This window comes from Mytilus californianus, unplaced genomic scaffold (genome assembly GCF_021869535.1).
Source record: "Mytilus californianus isolate M0D057914Y unplaced genomic scaffold, xbMytCali1.0.p SCAF_4, whole genome shotgun sequence".
Lineage (NCBI taxonomy): Eukaryota > Metazoa > Mollusca > Bivalvia > Mytilida > Mytilidae > Mytilus > Mytilus californianus.
This window is the reverse complement of record NW_026262690.1, coordinates 125,119,561-125,142,193: the sequence shown is the minus strand read 5'-3', so window position 1 is coordinate 125,142,193 and position 22,633 is coordinate 125,119,561. Positions and strand designations below refer to the sequence as shown.

Sequence of the window (22,633 nt, the reverse complement as noted above, 5' to 3'; positions counted from 1 at the left end):
AGGACGATTTTTTACCAACGTTTGACGATGTTTTCTATTTTCTTGAAACTATACTAGTCAACAAAAGAAACGATAGTATCATACAAGGAAATGCATTATCAATATGTAATGACATTGGATACCGTGACACGGTAAACCAAGCCCAAAAAAACCCTCCTCATTTGGTCTAATGTTTTCTAAAAAAAAAAGTAAAATAACAAAAATACCGAACTCCAAGGAATGATCAAAACGGAAAGTCCTTTCACAAATGACAAAATCAAAAGCTCAAACACATCAAACGAATGAAAAGCAAAACCAATAATTTAAGGCAAAAAACGTGGATTCTCTACTCGCAATGGATTTATCAAAAATGACCTTTTCACCCAAATTAAGAAACTTTAACTTAAAACTTGAAACATGAACATAGACTGATTAAAATGATTTTCTTAAAATGTTGTATACTGAATTTCCCATTTTTGGAAATTGGGTGCCGCCTTTTTTACATCATTTTACCGAAAAATAAATTTGACCTTTTTGTTCAATAACAGGATATTTTATCACTTTTCAACTTATTTTTCTGAATCACACTCGCGTGCTTTGCACATGTGTCGTCTTTTTATTTGATAATCTTAACATTTTTTTCCTATTTTTTATATTTCATGATCAGTTTCAGTTCAACTTGTGTATCGTTGCTGAAGTTTTTGTATATCGTTACTGAAGTTTTTGTGTATCGTTACTGAAGTTTTTTTGTATCGTTACTGAAGTTTTTGTATATCGTTACTGAAGTTTTTCGTTACTGAAGTTTTTGTGTATCGTTACTGAAGTTTTTGTTACTGAAGTTTTTGTGTATCGTTACTGAAGTTTTTGTGTATCGTTACTGAAGTTTTTGTTTATCGTTACTGAAGTTTTTGTGTATCGTTACTGAAGTTTTTGTATATCGTTACTGAAGTTTTTGTGTATCGTTACTGAAGTTTTTGTTACTGAAGTTTTTGTGTATCGTTACTGAAGTTTTTGTGTATCGTTACTGAAGTTTTTTGTGTATCGTTACTGAAGTTTTTGTGTATCGTTACTGAAGTTTTTGTATATCGTTACTGAAGTTTACTAGTATACCGCTGATAAAGAGAAACTGTAAACGGCAAAAATAAACAGCAGGACGAACTATACAAAGTCAATGTGGTTGAAACCGTAAGTCGATTCTCTATCGAAGTTATTGCTTCGACTGACGATATTACTCATATTTTTATTTTTACGCAGAAACTATAGAAGATAGAGAGAAATAGATTGGCATAAAAATGAAAAGAAGGACCAAATCTATTAACAAGTCAAAATAGTTAATTGATTTTTTATAGGAGTTATTGTCCGTGAGTGACAATTTTTATCCGTATATGTTTATTGTGTCAATGACGTATCTAATATACGTCCTTGATTGTGTTAACTATTTTAGACAGAGAGAAACGAGAAAAGGCAAAACTGATCAGCTGGTTATTAATTACTAAAAAGGAAAACAAACTACGAAGCAAAGAGAACCTGTACATATGCATAGCCGGAAAATGATCAGTCAAGATCTTCAAAGAAGTCAACATGGCCGAAATTATCAGCCAACTCATTATAAGAGTTATTATCCTAAATGACGATTTCTTACCCATTTTGTGTCGTTTATTTTTAGGAAACAATAGTAGATGGAGAGAATCTCCAAACAGCTAACCCCAACGTCTGTACCCCAATTTGTATGTTGAGGTTCCCGCTTGATAAATCGGCCAGGAATTAAAGAATATGCGTGTTTTACTGTTTATAAGATCTAGACTGACATATTTTGTTGAAATTATTTTTTTTATTCTGAATAAATCCACAGCGACAAATAGCGAATTACTGAATCATGTCTCTTTTATATCGTTATGGTATACGACTAAGACAAATCTACGGATATTTTAACGACCATTGATGATCAATTAAACGTAGTCATAGAACCAGAACAAATACGGCGAACGATTTTATTGAAGCTATCATATGAAAGTTAAATATATATATATATATACCATGGTAAATGTTAATTGGAAATGCAAATAGGAAATCTTATAATGTGTCTATGTCAAATTTCAAATTGTATCCATGGGGAAATCTCAGAATTGATTACTTCTTGAAACAGATCGATTAAAACTTCTAAAGGTTATTGAAATAAGAAGAATATATATATCCACTGATTTTCTTTTTCTTTTCTTTTGTTTGTTTTTTTTTTTTTTGTGATATATACATGAAATATACCAACCTTACAGTTTCTAATTACAAATCCAGTTACAAATAGTTAAGATGTAGGAGGGTCTGGATGGGGGTGTGGGGGCTTTTTTTTTTTGGGGGGGGGGGGGGGGTGCCCTTCATTTCTATAATGTATTGCCCAATATTCTCTATTCTTTATTTATTTTGCGCAATATACTCTATTCTTTATACTGTTGATTCATTTATTTTTCGTGGGTACCAATTTTCGTGGATTGAGGAATGCCTGTATTTTCGTGGATATTTGATTTAATGGTTTAACCAAAGTCTGCTTACAAACCTATAGAAAATTTGCGACTCGTTGAACATCTAAATTCGTGGTTCACCTGTACCCACGAAATCCACGAAAATTGGTATCCAACGAATAATAATGAATCCACAGTATTTAAGCACCCAATTTTTCTCCATTTTTAGCGCTTTTCTCACCACTGGGCGTCCGTCGTCTGCCGTCGTCGTCCGTTAACTTATACAAAAATTTTCTCCTCTGAAACTACTGGACCAAACAAACTATGCAATAATCATCATTGGGATATCTAGTTTTAAAAATGTGTCCGATGACCCCACCTGCCAACCAAGATGGCCGACATGGCTAAAAATAGAACATAGGGGTAAAATGCAAGTGTTGTCTGTTATTTTGAAAACCGTTATAAAAAGAGAAAATCTGACGGGGCAAAAATGTTCAGAATGTTGAGCTCTACCAATTGTTTGTTGACATCAAAACTGTCAGGCGACTTCTTATGGGAGTTATTGCCCTTAAATGACAAATTTTACCATTTTTTTCATTTTTGCCTTTTATCTTGAAAACTATAATAGATACAGAGAAACTTTAAAGTTGCAAAAATGATCAGCAAGACAAGGTCTACGAGTAAGTATGATGGTTGAAATCGTCAGTCAACTCCTCATTGGATTTATTAACCTTTGATGACGATTTTTAATTTTTTTTGAGATTTTGCCTTATATCTTAAAAATTACAATAGATAGATAGAAACTTATATAGCAATACAAAATAAACAAAAAAGAAATTGTGTCATGAACTCTATCTGTCTATTCTTGTCTACTATGTTGGAGAGAGTCCATTGTTGATTATACACATAGACCTAGGTGAGCGACACAGGCTCTTTAGAGCCTCGAGTTTATTATTTTGGCCTTATGATTTTTCTTTATTCTTTTTCGCGCATTTTTCTGTACTCTTGTTCCATTATTCTCTATGCTGTAGCCCCAACCAGACTCCTCTCCTTGTTTTTATTGTATTTTACTTTATGTACGTCTTGTTAATCTACTGATCAAAACAAAATCAATAGCACACTGTTACAAAATTATAAAAAAAAAATACAGAAAAACTATTAATTAGACACGTATTGATGAATCTCATTTTTGTAATTCTAAAGATTGCTTTATAAAAGACTTTTGACAAACAATTCAATTCTAGAATTATTTATACTTTGAATATGAAAACAAAGAGAGATGTGGTATAATTGCCAATTGGACAACTATCCACGGGAGTTCAAATGAAATTTAAGTAAAATAACAAAAATACCGAACTCCAAGGAAAATTTGAAACGGAAAGTCCCTTATCAGAGGGCAAAGTCAAAAGCTCAAACACATCAAACGAATGGAAGACAACTGTCATATTCCTGACTTGGTAGCTGTAAGCAATTATAGGCCACTATATATGCGGCCTTCAACAATGAGAAAAACCAATACTACAGTATAGTCGACTATACTGAGGTTAAAAAGTTTTATTTCTTCATCCAATTCCTCTTAATTTACTTCAGATTACAGCAAAGACGAGATATGGTAACCCAAATGGCCTACCTTTTCATGACAAAAAATGTTCATGTTTCAACAGCTATAATCTACCTGGGAAATTATATATATTGACAGTATAATATTCCAAGAATATAATTACAATAAATTGATTATTGATAACATTGATATAAAACTGATACAATAAGAAAAATCCCCAACAATGGATGTTGCAACAGATGTCAAAATAACGTAATCTTTAGACGACATATCAGCCACGAAGTTGTGTAAACTGGTACCCAATCCTTTATCTAGTTTGCTCTATCCGTTGATGTAATGGGAGAGGACAAGCTTAAGTGGTATAGTTGAACAAGAAGGTACTCTAAATAAAGCACCAATATATCACTTTACGTCAGCAAAATGGAAATTGATCATAATAATAGAGAATCTATAGTACGAACTGGAAAAAGGTCAAATAGGGACTTACACTGTGACGATATTAAAAGAAAATGGACGAGATTTTTCGTTGTAATCTTATATCTGTGTACCGTTTCATTAAGTACCTTAGTATTATCAGTATATTATTATATATTCTGGACTCCAATTCCAAAGATATTTGATATAAGTTTGACTGAAAACGAGGTTGGGGCTGCTCTATCGGATGGAGGTCTCCTTGTTGTGAACAGAAAAGGCTGAGGTAGGCACACATTTTTTTTTATAGTTATAATCTTAAATAATCAGGTAGAACAGTGTTCTACTGTGCGTACTGTTGTACGTTTGTTTTTTCTACATTGGCTAGAGGTATAGGGGGAGGGTTGAGATCTCAAAAAACATGTTTAACCCCGCCGCATTTTTGCGCCTGTCCCAAGTCAGGAGCCTCTGGCCTTTGTTAGTCTTGTATCATTTTTAATTTTAGTTTCTTGTGTATAATTTGGAGTTTAGTATGACGTCCATTATCACTGAACTAGTATACATATTTGTTTAGGGGCCAGCTGAAGGACGCCTCCGGGTACGGGAGTTTCTCGCTGCATTGAAGACCCATTGGTGGCCTTCGGCTGTTGTCTGCTCTATGGTCGGTTTGTTGTCTCTTTGACACATTCCCCATTTCCATTCTCAATTTTATTATTAAAAATAGAAAGATACACAATAGAATCCCTAACACCGGTATTACTTATATTATTCAGAGGACCGAAAACTCGAGGGTTGATGTTGTATGTGATAGAAATTCTTATGAAAATATATTAGATAACAAATTCAGAATTAAAAGGGGGTACAGAGCAGAGTATGAAATATATATTTTTGATTGTTTGAACCTTTATAAAACTCACATAAACGAAAGTGAAAAGTGCTAGAAAATACTATAAGTTATTCGGGATCTTCACAATGGATGCAACATGCTCATATTCCCAACCAGTGTTTTAGATCCTGCTCTATCGGATGGAGGTCTCCTTGTTGTCAATAGAAAAGGCTAAGGTAGGCACACATTTTTTTTATAGTTATAATCTTAAATAATCAAGTAGAACAGTGTTATTAAAAAATAGAAAGATACACAATAGAATTCCTAACACCGGTATTACATATATTTAGATCCTCCGAAACAATGAGTACCCTGATTTCAACATTTATTTTTATATGTATTATTGTTTTTTGTTCACAGGGGATATGGGGGTCATATACCCTGTCAAAGTAACCAATCAAATTGATTGATTAAATAAGGTTCAAACAATCAAATCATCCCTTCGAAAATTTTACGGACGCCATCAAGAGTTGGTTGACCGTTATGGAATATATGTTTCACAAATGACTGATATGTTCCAATCGTCGCAACCACAATCCCGTCAACCTTTTCTCCTGATATAACCTACCGAATTAGACTTATCACCTGGTTTGTCCTTACATGAAAATCACGACGGGTGCCACAAGTGGAGCAGGATCTTCTTACTCTTCCGGGGCACCTGAGATCCTGATTTGGTACAGGCATTTTTCTGAAAATGGTGGGTTAAACCTTGTTATATAGCTAGCTAAACCCCCTACTTGTATGACTGATGACTATAGCTCCGTTATATTGACAAAATTGGACGAGGAACCAAAACAGACGTACATGTAATAGGTTAATTTGACAATAACTGGGATTCATAAGCCAAAACTGTGTATCAAACCAGCATCAAATAAAGAGATGGGGTCAATTTCCTCGGAATCAATTTCCGACACTAAGACCACTTTCAGAAAGTCCTTTAATATTCCTTCGGTGCCATTTTTTTTTATTAACAACACGTAAACTTTGCATATATAAAATTTATCATCAAAAGCAAAGTACAGTGTGGAATCTATACTTCTTGAATATATAATTTTTCAAAATTTCTTGCAATCGTAGACTCGATCCGGTGTCAGTATTTTACTCTTTATAATTCGCCTTTTCGGAATCTAATGCATTCTAGGTAATATTTTCAAAATTGTACACAAAATCCCAACAATAGAAATTCATCCAATTACTTGACGTTATTTTCGTTTTTGGGTACGAACAAAGAAACTAACTAGATCTTTATATTCTGAATTGTCTCGTTCGTGTTCAACTTACTTCATGCATCATCTAAATAATGACTAAAAAATGTTTCCAAACAACAAGACACAACAACGTACCAAAACGAACAAGAAAAGACCCAAATTTAATCAAATATTTCAAATAACAGCGCACAACTACATTCTAAAAATAAAAATACATTTGGTCTAACAACATTAAATCCATTGTAACGGAATAAGCAATTGAACTTGACGAAAAAGGCTCACTGGCTTCAACAGTAGTTATTACAATTAACATAAGCTTTATTAGTTGACAATACAAATTTTGCAGATAAATATAAATTAATGACCGCCATTTCGCATGTGTCTTCTAGTGACATTATAGTTTTATGGATGTGTTAACTTTTATTTAAAAAAAAAACGTTACAGTTTGATGTTAAACTCTTTTATATTCAAAACTTACAAAGGTTTCTTATCCTTTCGGAATTATTATGCGACGGAGTGGAACAAATTCCAGGATAAATTGACCACATCTCTTTTGTATATATAAATGTAAATAAGATTGCTATAACGGATACTTTGTGGAAATCAGAACAGAATCAGGGGATTGTTAAATGACAATCGAATCTATAATTACATTATTATATTGTCTTTCAAATCTTAATGGGTTTATCACTTGATGTAATACAATATCGGTATTCTTCTAGTTTCCATTGATCACAATCATATTAACAAGGGAATCTCAATATTACAAAAACATTCTTTGCAGATGACAAGATTAATGTTTCTCAAAATTCTCCGCTACAGAAGTCAACAGCATATTGGTAAGGCCAAAATAAAAAGTATGTGTGTTTACTGTCATCCGACCTATCCTTTTTTAACCTCCTATTCCAATTTTTAAAATAACTTTCAATTAATTATCAGTATTGAAGTCACTAGCTTCCCTCAATGAATTCTAGGTAAAAAAAAAACCATTTAAAGTTTAAAAAATCCCTACATGCCGACTCTAATTTGTTTCACCAGGTGATATTAAACGCGGGTATATTTTATTTGGCCTAATGAGAGAGAAAGTCTCTATTCTCATGATGCTGTTTTGAACTGATAATGCTTCAGAAATGATTTTACACAGGTTTAAGATTGGCAAAAATGTAATTTATAGAACTTTCTTATGGTAAATGAAGTTTCACAGACGCAGATATTAGTCGTAGTTATTGTAGAAATTGTTCAGTTGATCAGTCGGCAATACTCGAATACGTAATCTTAATTGTTCAGTTCGAAAGGATTAAGGCGATTGCATTGATTGAAATAATGAAATGATTATAAACCAAATGTAATTCCAATAATTACATTAAACACACGGTGGCTGTGTATTCCAAGATAATTGTGTTACAATCACAAACGACTTAGCATAGTTGTTCTTGTTAGCAAAACACGGAAGTCAATGAAATTTGATGTCAATCTTGTTTGTTCTTGATCAATAATAATTGTCTGTATGGATGTTAGAAACAATACAATCATAATTATCTGTTGCCCAAAGTTATTATTGCATGACCAATCCTTTTGACTGGTATCATTTTACACCATGTGATGCTAGATACCAGTTGAGGTACCAGTATGGATGCTGACAAATTTCCGAACGGCAAACATCGTGGTAATAAAAGTATGACAGCACACTACCATCACAATAGGACTGAGTGGACATTTAAGACCCCATGGGTTAGAACTCTAACGGTTTTTGTTTATCTTTTGTGTGTTTCTCTTTCTGCTATTATTCTTGGAGTTTATTATCTATTTTTCTGGGACCCGTGTGTGGGTAAATGCAGGCAATTTGGAAACAATAGGTAAGTTTGTATAAATCATTAAGTAACTTATTCAAATTGCTAATAGGTAAAAAAAAAAATATGTGGTTGTTATTCTTCTCCCAAACTACCCATTATAAATGCTTCGTTTTTAAATATTGACAGTAAATATTGCTTCACGTCACTAAATGAGACAACCCAGTCCTACAGCCCTACACCCCCCCCCCCCCCCTCCCCCCCCGAAAAAAGTGTCAAAAAGAAAGAAAAAGTTTTTATGTAATGCATTTGATTGTTTTTTGTTCTGTGTCTGACATTTTAGACTATTTCATTTTTATACGCCTTAGAAAATCTAAATTATAAGTTGGGGAATTGTGTGAAACCCAAACAAACCAAAGTTAAACAAAGAAACACATGCAACACAACTTACAATTCAACTAGACACAAATAGTAAAATAAATAAATAATTTGAAAACATGTATCTTATAGATTTATACATCTATAATTGTGTCTTTCAAAATGCAAAATACGAATCACATTAAAACTTGTTCTTTGATGATAAATGAGATATTTGATATCACGTGACTAGTCTCATCTGGAACACACTACGAGCTCTTAACAGAAATAAAAGCGCTGTTCCTTTGATTTTGGTTTTTCGTGTGGGCGTTGTGCATATGGCAAAATTTGGGGTAATTTGCTAATTTGCATAGCGGCCATTTTGCCTTATCATGACGGCAGCCATTGCAATAGGATTATATAAGCCCCTTAAATAAAAATGCCAATATGCCAATACCTATCTCGAATGAACAATTTGTTCGCATATAGGTGAATTGTACATGTTTTTAGGCTTCTGTCCGTGTACAAATGGACATTGTCTACTCTGAAATCTTTCGGCCTTTTTAGTTTAAAAATCGGAAGCGTAGTCATAGTATAATTGCTTTATAAGATCATATAAAATGACGGAAAATCGTAAAATAGCAAGATTCAAAACAGAAATACATATGCAAGAAGATATTGTTCATGATTTGTTCGCATATAGGGAAACACCTTGTAGGTTGAATTTTAAAGTTAAATAACTTTTAACTTACCTGCTTTCTTAAGTTTTCGGCCAAATTCTTTTCAAAAAATGATGATTTCAACCTTCCCATTTCATAAAAAGTCAAATTTTAAGCATTTTCCCTTAGAAATACACATCATTTTTTGTAAATATCCGCCAAAGGAAGTTTTTAAAGATACATTAGTTTTAGATACATGACGGAAAAGGACGTGATTACCCGCAAATCTAAAATAAATTATATTTTCAATCTTAAGCTAAGGGAGGTAATTTGATCAAAAGGGACAAAGTCACGTGGTGCAAATCATTTGAATAAAGTACCTTTGATTTTGCCATATGGATCTTGTAATGAATGATTTATATCCTTTCTTTTACATTCTATAGTGCTGATCTCATTGACTATTATATATGGTTCATTGATGATTGTTTTGCCTAACGTCCAGTGACAAGTATTTCGTGTATATTCATGACATGAACGATTAAACAATAAATCTAACAGGTACTCTATGCTAAGTTGATCGACCGGGATAAAATGCGGTAAATTTGGAATCTAACTAAAAATTGAGGACAGGCATTTAACTTAAAAATACTACTCATTTAATCATAGTGTTATTTTTTATAAACTCGATCTCTGGTTACCTCACTGCAATGCAGCTGAAGCCGGCCTCCGGGTGCGGGATTTTCTCGCTGTATTGAAGACCCATTGGAGAGAATAATTGGCCAAAAAAAAAAAAAATAATAATAAAGAAAAATGGCTTATAAAATCAAAGAATACAGAAAAGGATCCCCCGTAATTCAGAACTTCATGAAATTCTTGAAAATGAGTTACCTAACTAATGACGATGAATACACAATTGTACAAAGAAGCAATAATCTGTCGAGGCTTACTTATGTGTCCACACTTTTAGCTTATATATTGATGGATGTTGAACGTCCAATGGATTATCTTGCATGCACGGAAACATTTATGTCAGTTTAATATAATACCAGCATTGCTTTACTAGTGACCTGGAAACTGACCCAGAATTAAAAAAAAAAAAAAGAACGCACAAAATAACAGTGCGCTTCAAAACATGGTACAAACTTTTTTTCATTTCCATTACTCTTTAAAAATAGTTTATTACAAATTGTATGTGTGGCAAATAGAGTATAGAAACAGGGGATGTGTCAAAGATACAACAACCCGACCAAAGAGCAGAAGACAGCCCAAGGCCACCAATATGGCCCTAAACAATAATGTTTACTAGTTCAGCGAAATGGACGCCACACTTAACTTCGAAACATACAAATGAACCAAAATTTAAAAAAAAACCACACACACAAGACTAACAGAGGCTAGAGGTTCATGACTTGGGACAGGCGCAAAAATGCGGTGGGGATAAAATGTTTTGTGAGATCTTAATCCTGCCCCTACACCTCTAGCCAATGTGGAATAAACAAACACACAGCAATTTAAGGTATATATAGCTTATTTTACATCCAGTTTCTTTCGTTTGAAATTCACTGAGGTTGTATACTGTGTAATTAAAGATACATTGAAAAAAAAAACATGTAATTAAAAAATCTAATGTAAAATTGTTTATATTTCAAGAAATCAAACGGACATATATCCTACATCGTGCGACCAAGTCTGTAATATTTCCCAAATGCCTTAATGGGAAAACGGGAATTGCTTAGTTTGACACGGACAAGTATCAAACCCACAACCTCCTGCTCTTGCCCCCAATTAGCAGGCTATCTCAAAAATAATAATAAATGAAATATAAGACGATGTTTATTAATTAAATAACACCCCTCCTATGACACAGAAAAAAATCGTATTGCAAGAAATTTTTAGTGGTAATAATATTAAATGGAAGAAAAAACATATAGTCAAATTGTTCGTTGACATACGAAACTGAAGATATATAGAAACATCATGGTATGGTTCAATAAATGTTATATTGAAGTTACTTTGAATTGATTGTAGGCCTACAAATACAAGAAATATTTCTGTTTATGAGTCTATTTACAAATTGAAGAAGTATATCCAAAACCAGCTATCACAGTGTTCGTTAGGTATTGGAAAACCCGTTAGACAAATGTTCTGACGGTTAAACTGAAAACATATCTTATATAAATATTTTGGTTTTGAGAACTATTTCTCGTTGATTAAAAATTTTGAAGATTTACAAGGTGATGTTTTTCATCATATAGTTTACACATAGATCTGGGTAGATATCAATTAAGGTAATCCCAGAAACAGCAGAATATGTAATAAATGTAAGTCCGGTGCTGTTGAACATAAAGCTCATTTTCTTTTCGATTGCACAAAATTTACGGATGAAATAGGCGATTTATTGCCTAGCATTGCAAAAGTTAATACTTAATAATTTGAACAGTTGACTTTTTAGTGTAGAAAATGTTGATTTTCTTAAAATAATATGAAATAGTATACACAAATATCTGCCTTAAGATTATTATATGCATACACGTGTTAAATTTTGGCTGTATATACTTATTGATTTGTCACACATAATAGTTCTTACAAAATAAAAAATAAAATAAAATGGAAGATATATACCGATTAATAGTACGTTTTTTTGTGTGTTTTTTTTTCTATAGAATACATGATAAAAATGTTCTTATATCCTAATGACATCTTCCCTTGGTGTCAGCTGCATTCAAGTTACCTATAGCTTCGCTGATACCTTTTATGTTTTTGATACAGGTATGTCAAAGACATTTTCCACATATATGTTTAGCATGCCAGTCAGTCTTTAAGTTATCATCCCCTGGTGTCAGCTGCATTTAGGATACCACACTGTTATCTTACTTAATTGCTGCTGACACGGGGAGGACTGTAAACATGTTGAATCTTCTGGGCTAGACAACCTTTTATATGTATTTCATATATTTCTGTATTATTATAAACCTAATATCAGCCACACTTGCTTTGTTTTTTTGAAAGCTTGAACTGCTTAAATATTTACCTAAGAGATTTAAGCTCTTCATCATTCGGTTTTATTGAATGTTATTTGTTTTAATCTCGTATAATTGATGTTATTGTCATGTCAAATGTGTTATGCCCTTCGGGAGCCTTAATTGGAATAAATAATTCTGCTTCTTCTTCTATAGTTCCAGTGTTACCAAACAAAGTAGAAAGTAAATGTTTACGATGTCTTGATATTTTTCGTGTTTAAAAAATAAATACACATGTTATATTAAAATTTTGTCTTTGGCAATTCTTAATTTTACAGGAGATGTGTAGTCCTATAACATAGGTGTAGTCCTATAACATAGGTGTAGTCCTATAACATAGTCATGTAACATAGGTGTAGTCCTATGACATAGTCATGTAACATAGATGTAGTCCTATAACATATGTATAGTCCTATAACATAGTCCTAGGGACTTCCTTCAACATAGGACCCTATGGACAATATATACATATGTCTTCTTTTAGAGAACCACTGAATGGCCACCAGCGGGGGACTTCGTTTAACATAGGAACCTATGGATAATACATACAATTGTCTTCTTTTAGAGAACCACATAATGGAATGAAACCAAACATGGCACGAATGTTCCTTATGAGGTGCTGACCAAGTGTTGTAACTTTGTAGGCGATCAATCATCCAAGATGGCCACCAGCGGGGACTTAGTTTAACATAGGACCCTATGGAAAATATATACATTTTTTTTTCTTTTAGAGAACCACTGAATGGAATGAAACCAAACATGGCATGAATGTTCCTAATGAGGTGCTTGCCAAGTGTTGTTACTTTGTAGCCAATCAATCATCCAAGATGGCTGCCAGCGGTGAACTCAGTTTAACAAAGGACCCTATGGACAATACATACAAATGTCTTCTTTTAATATTTACTTACATTCTTATTTGTAATTATTATCCCAAAAATAAAAAGGTATTTTTAACCAGCACCAACATATGTTTGTGTTTCACATACAAATTAATTGTTTTTGATTTGCGATGTCCTTCGATGCAAAATTTGACAAAAACATGCAATATTTAAAATTTTGTTCGATCAAAATTGTCAACCGCAACACGTAGGGAAAAATGTAAAACTGTCGAAAATGCTGATATAATATTGTCTCTTTTATATGCAGTAGGTTTCGACTCTTTTTGAGTTTGTAATATTTGTTACCCTGTGAGTAAAACTAATGCATTTTGTAAACTGGCCTCACATCTTTTGATAAAGAACACGAGTATCTTTTGCCGCCATAAAAACCAGAAGTAGAAAGTTTTCTCAGATAGAAACGCAGGGCATATTTTTGGCCGGTTTGGACGAAGTTCAAAAGCTGCTAATAGTATAATGGCGATGTACGTCGGACAGGAGGACAGGCTGTCGGGCAGTGGGTAGCTAATTTGTGTCATTGATTCCTCCTACAGTCTTTTACCCAGATCCCTGAAACATTACAGGAAGATTTCACATATATTCTGAACTCGTGCGCCTGCTTTTATCATGGTTATGGAATTGTTTGAGAAGTTTTTTTTCTCATTTTTCCGTACTTAGTCATTTGTTCTGCAAAAATTAAATTTATGAAAGATTACAAGTTTAGTGTAATCAACTTCTTCTACAGTTTTCAACCCAGATCCTTGAAACTTCTCAAGAAGACTGCACATATGTTGAAGTCGTGCACCTGCTTTTATGGAATTGTTTGAGTTTTTTTTCTCATTTTCCAGACTTAAAAACCTAGTCTTTTTTCAGCAAATTTTATGAAAGTGTACAAGTTTTGTGTAATCAACTTCTCCTACAGTTTCAACCCAGAACCCTGAAACTTCTCCTACAGTTTTCAACCCAGAACACTGAAACTTCTCCTACAGTTTTCAACCCAGAACCCTGAAACTTCTCCTACAGTTTTCAACCCAGAACCCTGAAACTTCTCCTACAGTTTTCAACCCAGAACCCTGAAACTTCATGGGAAGATTGCACATTTGTTGTAGTTGTGCAACTATTACTATGGAATTGTTTGAGGAATTTTTCTCTTTTTTTCCAGACTTGGTCATTTTTCAAAGTTTAACAATTATTGATTGATTGATTGATTGATTGATTGGTGTTTAACGCCAAATATTGGCTATTTCGTGGCGGTCAGTTTTTATTGGTGGAAGAAGCCGGAGTGCCCGGAGAGAATCATCGACCTTTGGTAGGGAAACTTACTCTATAACATAGTCCTGTAACATAGGAGTAGTCCTATAACATAGGTATAGTCATATAACATATGTAGTGTCCTATAACATGGTCCTATAACATATGACTTCACATTCTTTAGTTTTCTATGTTGTGTTTTGTGTACAATTGTTTGTCTGTTGGTTTTTTTTAGCCATGGCGTTGTCACTTTATTTTCGACTTATGAGTTTAAATGTCCCTTTGGTATCTTTCGCCTCTCTTTTACAATCCTAGGCAATTAAAGATTAAAGTCGAACGCACCTGCCACGTGCGGGATTCGAACTCACAGGCTGTGTTTGGATATACGCCAGAGGTGGCCTATGGTTATCCACAGGTACCTTTGGTTTGATATTCTATATATCAAAATATCAAACCATGGGTACCCAAAGATACCTATGGGTAACCATAGGCTGCCTTAGGCATATATCCAAACACAGCCACAATCTCAGTGTTGACAGGCTAGTGATACAATAGTACTTATGCAGGCGGAAACCCAGTTGAAATAGAACAAAAGAATCGAAGCTCTTTGTTAGAGAAGGCGATAAATGCTTACTGTAATGTTTACTATAGTAACAAAAATTTTAAAAGTTAATAGAAATAAATAAAATGACAGTTTCGGCTAAATTACGAAGTATTTTATCATAAAAACACCATTTGCATAAGTTTTCAATTTATCTGTTACATAATTAAGCAGAACAATTAGATATCAAGTCCACGACATGGGTGTCTATTCAGTTGGATCTAAAAAATGCATAACCTCCGATTTAAAAAAAAAAAAAAACCACGGACGGAGAACATATCAATCTATTTGTTCTTTAATTTTCGTTTCTGCCCTTCCATTATGTGACTCAAGAAATAATTCAAAAAAATGGGTAACAATTGCATCGAAAAGAGAAAATCGAGTGCACCTTTTAATGTTAGGGCGTGTTTGAGTTGAATATTTTGCCTTGAAAACGTAAAAAGCAAAAGTATTTGATACATCATCTCGCTTCAGATTCTATCATTTTTATATATCAAGGCTACATGTTGACTTTATAACATCGAAAATTCACAGTACTAAAAAAATGAAATATATGGGTCAAGTGAAATACCTTTCTAATGAATCACAGAAACAGAATAGGTGTGTTCGAATAACAAATTTTTACTAAAAATACTTGACGACAGACTTTTAAGTTGGATCTTAAAAATGCATATCTTCGAAAAAAACTTCATATTTTGTGTGTGATATCTAGGGTTTATAGTCTTCAACCACTGAAAATTTTTAGTCTGCCCTTCCACGAAATATTGAATTAGAATTTTTTTTAAATGTTTATGAATTTTCGAAAATTCCACCTGACAACCGATCAGACAATAGTTTTAAGTTGACTGAATGTAGACAAGTACATTAACTGATGCTCATTAGCTAGTAGATACATTTGTCTTTTAAAATACAACTGGCATATAAGGATCGTAATGGTGCTATGTGGATAAATTTATCGGTTTTCAAGAGCTAAATTGGCAGCGCGTCATCCCTACAATGGCTTCCATTTTTACGATTGTAAAAATGAACTGGCGTAATGGGGAGATAATTTTGACAAAGTAGAATCCTGACTGTATGACCACTCGGTCACCAAGGCCCTCAAATAATTAAATGTTCAGTAAGAAACAATTTGCGCAAACCGGCCATTTGAGTCTTTGATCTATTTTTCACATTAAAATGATTAAATTTATTTCCTTAAAACTAAAAGTGCACTCTGCATAACTGATAATTTTTATTACTTTGACATTTAATATTTGTCTTTTCCTGTTTGGGAAGATTATATAATGTACATTGTATATTATTATAGGCTGTGTTTGGATATACGCCTAAGGCAGCCTATGGTTACCCATAGGTATCTTTGGGTACCCATGGTTTGATATTTTGATATATAGAATATCAAACCAAAGGTACCTATGGATAACCATAGGCCACCTCTGGCGTATATCCAAACACAGCCATTGTAAGACTAATATACAAATCCTTGATTATTATGATTTGTCCAAGACTTTATTTCGTTCTTTTTTGCGATCAAAGTACACTTGCAACATGCCATTAAATGCGTCCTCGGCTTTGTCTCGTATCTCCAGAAAAGATGTAGCTAGTGTTCTAGCTTGAAAATGACACTAAACAGGATCTAGGAACTAGGTTACGACACCGACCACCATAATTTCAAATTATAGACACAGGCTGTGTTTGGATATACGCCAGAGGTGGCCTATGGTTATCCATGGGTACCTTTGGTTTGATATTCTATATATCAAAATATCAAACCATTGGTACCCAAAGATACCTATGGGTAACCATAGGCTGCCTTAGGCGTATATCCAAACACAGCCACAGTGTACATAATTCAGATGACGGTGTTTCGGATTTTTATGAAATTTGGAACACATTTAGATTGATTGATTGCTGGTTGCTTAACGGGTACGCATTTAGAACTAGTTAAACTGAATCTGAATATCTAAAAAGTGAAATATGTGTCATTCCTATTTATCAGGGATACCATCATTTTAAAAATTATGAACAGCCTATATAAATGTATAGAATGCACGTAAAAAGCATTGCTACAACATATTTTATTCACTTTGAATTTGAATTTCATGTTTTTTCATGCATCATTCAATTTAGGACTATTAAGACTGCAAAAACCAATCTGATGGCCCCCTAATATTTTTGTTCGTATCATTTAAATGGCAATGTGCACAGCAGTAAAATATATAAATTTAAACCAAATACTGAGAGAAAAAAAATTGTGCATGGGGTGTTGACATGTTGTATAATGTAATAACAGGTGCCCGTGGTCTAGACGAGAACTTTCAATTTTCTGTTTGTTTCTTTTGTCTTTTATTATATTTATAATAATGTTTCGGTCTGTAAAAAGAGGCAACTTCCTACATGCCTTTGCACAATTTTCGTACCGGGCAGAGTTTAGCAATATGGCTTACACATGTAACATTACGAGAGGGATAATCATGTCAAAATCTTGGTATTTTATATGACGTAATGCGAAAAGCTATTAGCTATGGATATAATCGTGTATAGACAATGAACTTAAGACCTGTTTTTTGTTTTTTGTTTATAAAAACAAATATCAATTTAAGATGGATCGGGGCCTTCTGCCATCTAGGATTGTAAAATAGCACAAAACAATAGGTTTGATCTTAATGAAATATGCAAATTTTGAGATAGGAATGCAGTTCATTTTTAAGATTTTTGTTGAAATAAAGAAAATTATGAGATTTATCTTAAAACCACGATTGTGTTTACGAATACAGAATATTTTTGGTTTCATTCAACTTTTTATAAACTGAACTGTATAAGGGGAGATAATTATAACTTTATAAAGGAATATACAGTAAATTTACCTATTTTGTTTTCCAGCAAGAAAAACGAGTACCATGACCCAAATTTTTATTGTCTGAAAGCACTTTTTATGATATCTTATTTTAAAATTCTATTGTTTAGTGTTATACATTCTTACAAAAGTGGTATTCCGTGTACATGAACAATCTTTACAGATTTCATGCTATCTGTATAAAATGGTCAATGTGATTGAAACAATAATTTGACAATGACCAGAAAAATGTCGGGAAAAATCTGTGTAACTTTTCTCATGAATTTGAACCAGTTGTCTGGTCAAACTTGATTGTTGATTTACTGAGTGGTTGTGGGGAAATGTATTTAATTAAAACGCAATTGTTTTTCTCCCTATTCTGTTCAGAAAAAACTCCCTAATCTCTATCTTTCAATTGGCTATAGCCGTCTATTTTAGCTTTGGTGGATAGTTGTCTCATTGGCAATCATACCACATCTCCTTGTTTTTATATAGAGGGAGTAATAGAATTTCAGAATTTCTGGCTTCTCAATTCACTGCAGTCTTACCTCATCTGCTCCAACATGGCAGAATGTATGATTTTATATTTTTCTTCTTGTAGGAATGAAACTTCCAAGGAAGAACCATAGACAGATCAAAGACATAGAAGAGGTGTGTTTTAAATCCAAACACTTAATTATGGATAACATAGGCAATGATAGACACCATCAATATATGTATAATGACCAGTGGGACATATCTTGGAACAGACATTTGTATATATATAGCAAGGTGACATTATCTTAAAAAAGACTTTTGTATATTTCATTAGATGACATCTTGGAAAGGATATTTGTATATTTAATTATGTGACCATATCTCGAAAAAGACTTGTATATTTCATCAGGTAAAGATATCTTTAAAAGGACATTTGTATATTTAATTATGTGACGATATCTAGAAAAAGACTTGTATATTTTATTAGATGATATCTTGGAAAGGATATTTGTATATTTAATTATGTGACGATATCTAGAAAAAGACTTGTATATTTCATTAGATGAAGTTATCTTAAAAGGACATTTGTAAATATATTACCAGGTGACAATATCTTGAAAAAGACTTTAGTATATTTCATTAGATGACATTATCTTGGAAAGGATATTTGTATATTTCACTACATGTGTAGGTGACAATATATTGGAAAGGATATTTGTATATTTCACTACATGTGTAGGTGACAATATATTGAAAAGGATATTTGTATATTTCACTACATGTGTAGGTGACAATATATTTGGAAGGATGTTTGTATATTTCATTAGATGATGGAAAGGATATTTGTATATTTCATTATGTGATGATATCTTGGAAAGGATATTTGTATATTTTACTACATATGTAGGTGACGATATATTGGAAAGAATGTTTGTATATTTCATTCTAAGAGAGGATATCTTTGAAAGGACATTTGTTTATATACTTCACAGTGACAATATCTTTGAAAGGACAGAACAAACATGTTGTTTTTTTCAAAGATAAAAAATAATAAAACAAGAAGAAACTATCAGTTGTATTTTATTACAAATGATAAAATATATCCAAAGATATGATGTGACCCGATGATAGGGAATGCAATATACCATCTGTCCAGTATAAAATATACTTCTCTTCAAAAATATGTATGTATTAATGATTTTTTTTTCTTCATTTTTATGCTTTTTCATTTTTTTTTTCCTCTCTAATTTTACTTATATAGTGGATCTTATGTATAACACTCCTAACGAGACAAGACATGTAAAACTCAAAATCTTTATCTAAAGGTCCATTATTAATGTTCTTTAAAGCTATTGTAATCAAAATATCCATAAAGATCCATAAGAATAATATAGCTTAACTCTGATAATTGTGTTGTTCTATCCCAGTCTAATTTTCATGTATACAACAACATAAGAAAATTTGACCCAAAAAAAACAATGTTTGTTAATTTTAACACAAAAAAAAAAAGTAACACAAAAATATCTGGTGGTAATAATATCAAATTGCATTTAATATATGACTCATGATTTACTAAATGACCAAACGTATGAATTATATATATGATGTACAAATGTATTACTGTAAAGTCAGAAATAAATGTGTGCATCTCTTGAGGTTGTTTTGTTTCTTCATTTTTCAACTTCTTTTAACCTCTCTTGGTTTTTGGTCAAATATTCAGGTTTTTTTTTTTAAAGACTACCGGTATTTGGTTCTATTTATTCATCAATAAAATTAACATTGAACATTTTTTCAATCTTGCATTTATGAGGGGCCAAATAATGGCTTTTACCGTACCTTCTCTTTGTTTACTGGAATCGAGATAGATTTTATAATGAAATGTGCATGATACAATAAATTTAAACCTTTTAAATAATGCCCTTATAAACTTCCAATTTACAATAAAATGATGAATTTGTTTCTTTTTTGTCTCTTCTATGTTAATGTAGTGTTTGAATCAGATCTAAAGCATTTTTCACACATCTTTTCTGATACAATTATCTTTGGATATCTTAAGCTTGTAAAAAACTAGAAGTAAAAAAAAAATTGGAATTTAAAATAAATAGGAAATAAATAGCAAAACCTCAACTTAGATGTTGGTTCTGAAAATTAAATATGTACAATCCTGTTCTATATATTAAAATTCAAATAAATAAAATTAATTTTTAAAATAGAATATAAGGGACCATATTTCAGATTTAAAAAAAAAATCACAATGGTACTTTTTGTGCTTATAAAATGTTTATAAACATCATTTTTATAAAAAGCAACTGAAAGCTGTCCACCTATTTCTTCACATGTGTACCTTTTATGTTTACATCAACAAAAAATCTAAAACACATTGACTTAAAATTACATGTAAAAACATCATTTACAAATTTCTTCAACAGCTAATTCATAACCTGATAAGCAAATGAGTCATTTTTAATTTTCATTCTTATATTTCTCATAATTTTTTCAGCACAATTCTATTTGCTTATCCCCTGAATCAGAATACAAAAGGTATAAAGCAAAAAAAGAAATAGTAAAAAAACACACAATAACAGTTTTAACAACAAACAATTGGGGCAAGTTTGCTGTAACAATAATTTGCTGAACACTTTATACAACAGTTTGGCAATTACATGCAGAATACAACATCAAAACCTGCAAAAGTTAGATAACAATGCAAGTGAAGCACCAATTTATAGTATAAATTTTATTAAAAGTCCAAACCTATGTCATGTACCTTTTTTCATGAAAGTATGGAAATCTGTGGCTCTTTTCACACAAAAACATCTGCCTATCACAAGTTTTAATGAAATGGTTATGACTTATGACTTCATGTTTCTTTAAGATTTTTTTGTTAAAAAAACCTTTTATATGTAGTATCCATCTTAATATGTGATGATCAAGTTTCATTTCAATATCTAGCAGTTTTTCAAACAGCTTCTGTTCAAATTTTTAAAAAATGTAGGAAAATTGGTACATGTACATGCTTTGTGACATAAACAAGAGATAAGTATGAAACTGTCATGATATAACAATACAACCACTTGTATAAGTAAAAGGCACTTTTTTTTAAATAACGAAAGGACTTAAAAAAAAATTTGTTTTTAAAAAAAAAATCATATTTTTTTTACATTTTATTAAGGTATGCTAATTAATAGTAATTGGTAAAAAATATAGTTTTGATAACTTGATAATTATTATGAAAATAAATAAAAACATTTTCAAATATATATTTTCAGATCTTTAGTTGTTGTAAGCCTTATTTCAAATGTATAAACACCCCAAACAATTTTTTTTAAAGAAAATTAATCAAAGATTTTCACAAGTGATTTGATTATTTATATTAATTTTTATCACAGATGGACATATAAAAAAGAAAACTTTAAAGGAAATTCTTGAAGAATTATTTTAACAACAAAAAGACATGCAAATATTAAATCTTTTTATATATTCATAATTATTCAATTTCAGTTTGACTGAAAGTTTTTAATTCTTAAATGAATCAGTAAATATAAATACATTTATTGCTTTTGTCAAAAAAATTTTACAAAGGAAAATAAGCTGACATTTCATGATTTCTATTCGAACGACATTTTTTTTTATAAAATGATTTATTAAATTGATATTTCTGAAGCAGATATGTTAAAACCATGTCGAACTGGACACTTTTAAATGATAAAAAAAAAATATTAAACAATTTTTTTTGAAATGATAAAAAGATATTGAGTAATTTTGTTTAAATGATAATAAACAGAGACACTTAAATAAATGATACCATACTTGAAAACTAGAGTTTACATAATAGATATAACGTAATAAAACTAGAATTAACATACAGCAGTATAGATATTAGTAGTTCCAAACAGGGATAACTCTATAGCGAAAATCATATATATGGAAGGACCATATCTGTTATAGATCAGTCGTCGAAAAGTAAACTGACAATCTGCTCCAGGCTGTTATCTGAAATTTGGAATGCAAAAAAATTATTTTGCTGGTGAGCTAGAGATTAATAAACAATTCTGAAAAGTAATAAAACATTTATTACTGAACTAGTACATATTTTTGTTTAGGGGCCAGCTGAAGCACGCCTCCGGGTGCAGGATTTTCTCGCTGTATTGAAGACCCATTGGTGGCCTTCGGCTGTTTTCTGCTCTTTGGTCGGGTTGTTGTCTCTTTGACATATTCCCCATTTCCATTCTCAATTTTACTAAAAAATACTTGTTATTTGTCAGAAGT

General features: G+C 31.9%; 1 protein-coding gene and 1 long non-coding RNA gene across 7 annotated transcripts in view; one reads left to right on the top strand and one right to left on the bottom strand.

The window, feature by feature from the left end:
- The first annotated feature begins 4,220 nt into the window (after positions 1-4,220).
- Positions 4,221-19,527, top strand: LOC127739354 (uncharacterized). Its single transcript, XR_008000411.1, has 3 exons — positions 4,221-4,693; positions 18,489-19,151; positions 19,272-19,527. It is a non-coding gene; the product is annotated as an uncharacterized LOC127739354 (long non-coding RNA).
- LOC127739342 (uncharacterized) overlaps positions 19,429-22,633 on the bottom strand; it is a 57,856-nt gene continuing 54,651 nt past the window's right edge. For all 6 annotated transcript variants that reach the window (XM_052251020.1, XM_052251023.1, XM_052251024.1 and 3 more), the window contains one exon: positions 19,429-22,357. The gene's annotated coding sequence lies outside the window, so the exon portion shown is untranslated. The remainder of the gene's footprint in view (positions 22,358-22,633) is intronic.